Source organism: Macrosteles quadrilineatus, unplaced genomic scaffold (genome assembly GCF_028750875.1).
Source record: "Macrosteles quadrilineatus isolate MER2022 unplaced genomic scaffold, UCM_ALF_1.0 Scaffold_157__1_contigs__length_249275, whole genome shotgun sequence".
In the NCBI taxonomy this organism is placed as follows: Eukaryota; Metazoa; Arthropoda; class Insecta; order Hemiptera; family Cicadellidae; genus Macrosteles; species Macrosteles quadrilineatus.
In genome coordinates, this window is record NW_026542750.1 from 150,823 (window position 1) to 154,533 (window position 3,711).

Consider the following 3,711-nt stretch of genomic DNA (forward strand, 5'->3'; position numbering starts at 1 on the left):
ATATATGAATGAACACTTTTTAATAATGTTTTTAATAATAATAATACATATATATTAATATTATAGTAAGGATAATATGCAATTAAATATTGACAGGTTTTTTTTATCATAATATAAATACATATTTTAAAATTTTTATATAAAAATAATTATATATGAATGAACACTTTTTAATGATGTTTTTGTTATTAATAATACATATATAATAATATTATAGGAAGGATAATATACAAATAAATATATATAAATGTTTTTGATCATAATATAAATACATATTTTATAATATTTTTATAATAATAATTTTATATGAATGAACACTTTTGAATAATGTTTTTGTTATTAATAATACATATTGTTGGGGGCGTAATGGGTGAAAATGAAAATAATTAATAACTCGAAGGACCAGAACTAATTAATAGTTCAAGAGAAAAATAATTAAATTAGAGAAAATGGCGAATCTGCAATTTGAAGGGCACTGAGGTCCCGAGATGGAATAAAATGTCTTGTGAGGGGCAAATGAGATTAGTTTTAGAGTCTAATTAAAACACACACAAAACTTTAAGGTTGTACCTTGAGTCCAATTATCCAAAGGTGGAGAGTATGGCAGCGGCGTCGTCTATGGTGGAGCGATGGCGGATGGCGGAGTCCTTAGACCGAGTGCTTCTGTTTTGTAGAATTTTGGAGAACGCAACGCACCCAAGTTCATAATCACAAAGAGCTCACTAATACGCGGAAGTCGCGGTGAAAACGTACGGAAAAGTCTAGAAGTAATACACGGACGCGCACACACTGTCTTGAGGTTTGAAGAGTCTGAAAGCACTAGATCACAATTTAAGTAATTTAATCACAAACAAAAGGGGGAAATTAAAATGTATATATAGTTAAATGTACTATAGAGGAGAGGGAGGCCAGATATAATTAATCTATAGCCTAAAAATACGCTTAAGAGAGGTAAAATGGGCAATTAATGTCCCGAGATACGAGAAACGGAATACACCGTGAGTTATGGACGCCGACCGTGGACAGACAGACGCCGATCGCCGGTTTCACACTTTTAAAAATGCAATTGCGGTTTAGAGGGGTCTAGGAATTCGATGGCCAATAGGAAATGCGATTGAAGCAAACACGGCGTCAGGTGATTCATGGGTATGTAGTACAGGAAAATAGGCCTTACTGTGGCGGGAAATTCGAGCAGGCTTAGCAATCTCATTTGAATATTGAAAGCGGGAGTCTATTTACAATAAATTGTTACTGAGACTAAATAATATTACAATAAATGTGGTGATTTATATATACATTAGCATGATTAATTAACCAGTGACTTAATTAACATAATGATTAATTTCTAAATACTCTAAAAATATGAATACCGAACATTCCGGCCCCCTTGAAGCATTACAGCTTCAACAGACAATTAATTAAAAAACACAAGAGCAAACGTAAACCACACTTAAATCTAATATGTACATAGAGTAGGTTTCTTGGACTTAGTCTTCATTGCATGGCAGAGGGAAGACCTTGTGAACAGGCCGTGTGAAAGTCCCAGAAGCTGTCTTCACTGTGACGACTCGAACTGTTCCATCAGCGCCAGGGTGAGTGGAGACGATGCGTCCAAGAGGCCAGGTGAGTGGAGGTGAATTGGAGTGAATGAGCACCAAGTCTCCGGTCTTCAAATTCTCATGAGGGGTGGTCCACTTGGATCGCTGCTGGAGGGAGTGGAGATATTCAAGCTGCCAACGCCTCCAGATACGCTGGTGAAAAGCCTGGACAAGCTGCCACTGACGAAGACGATTGAAGGGCACTTCAGACAGGTGAGGTTCCGGCAGGGCAACTAATGGAGCTCCGATGAGGAAATGTCCAGGGGTCAGCACAGAAATTTCGGAAGGGTCTGAACTAAGAGCTGTAAGAGGGCGCGAGTTTAGCATTGCCTCTACTTGAATGGACAAAGTTTGAAATTGGGTTAAAGTTAAAATGGTTTCACCAATTACCCGTTTCAGATGGTATTTTGCACTTTTAACGGCACTTTCCCATAAGCCACCTTGATGAGGTGCAGAGGGGGGGTTGAAATGGAAGTTAATTCCTTTGGGGATGGTGAAATGAACAATTTTGTCCTGCGAATCAGGTGTAAGGATGGTTTCACGGATTACCTTGCGTAATTCCGAGTTTGCACCAACAAAGTTGGTTCCGCAGTCAGAATACAGATCGGAACAGAGTCCGCGTCTCGACACAAAACGTGTGAGAGCGGCAATGAAGCCTGAGGTGGTAAGATCGGTGACTACCTCTATATGAATAGCTTTGGTAGCCATGCAGATAAAAATACACAAATAGACCTTAATCTGTCTAAGAGCTTTGAGACTGCAAACGCGAACACTAAATGGTCCGGCGTAATCTACGCCTGTAGATGAGAATGGACGAGTAGGATTGACCCGATGAGCAGGTAAATCACCCATTAGAGGAATTTTGTTTCGTGGTTTATTTTTAAAGCACACAAGACACTTAAATATGCGCGAGCGGATAACGCTCCTGGCCGATAGAATCCACACTTTTCGGGCGAGTAGTGATTGAGTTAGTTGCGGACCTGAGTGCAAGTGTACCTGGTGGTAAAAGTCTATAAGCAAATTCACTACAGTATGAGACTTGGGTAGAACAATAGGGTGACGTATGTCATGAGCAAGCGAACAATGTGACAATCGGCCACCGACGCGTATGAGACCATTAGGGTCGAGGAAGGGGGTGAGTTTCTGTAATTGTGCAGAACATATTGAGCCTTTGTTCAATAATTTAATATCCGCACTGAAATGGAGTTTTTGCACTAGTTTAAAAATTGTCACTTCCGCTAGATTTAATTCACTGAGTTTTAAGTGTCCAGAGAGTTTGTTTTTAGACCTGGAATAGTTTATGAATCGTAGTACATAAGCTAGCACACGGGTTAGTTTCAACCAAGATGAATATTTAGACAATAAGTCCCATTCCGAAGGGGCGACTGTTGCACTAAGTACACTAAGAGGAGTTTCTTTAATTTCGTCCGTGGGAGTGAGTTCAGACGGCGAAAAACATGAGGGGGGCCAGTTGGCCGCAGGGAGCTGTAACCATGGTGGGCCAGTCCACCATAAGGGATGGTCAATGAGAGATGAGGCTAGAATTCCTCGTGAGGCACAATCAGCGGGGTTTTCCGTCCCTTTTATGTGCCGCCACTGATAACTGGGAATGATTTCTTGCACTTGGGCTACACGATTAGCCACAAAGGTCTTTAGTCTGTATGGAGGGGTTTGTAGCCAAGTAAGAACTACAGATGAGTCACTCCACAATACAGTGGTATTCGTAGTAAGAGAGTTAAATTGTTTTTCACAATAATGCACTAGTTTTGATAAGAGGTGAGCTGCACACAATTCCAAGCGGGGTAAAGTTACCTTTTTTAACGGGGCAACACGAGTCTTAGACAATATTTGTTTCACAATGACTGTTTTGTCACTAGATTCACACCGGAAATACACTACCGCGGCATAACCGCATTCCGATGCATCACAGAAACCGTGAAGCTCGATATCAGAGGAGTGAGCGAGCGGAAATGCTCGGGGGATCTTAATTTGACCGAGGTGGTCTTTAGTGTTGCTAGTGAACACATGCCACTTATGTGCGAGATCAGAAGGGAGAGGGTCGTCCCAATCAAGACCTTGAGTCCATAGTAATTGCATGAAGCATTTTGCTACC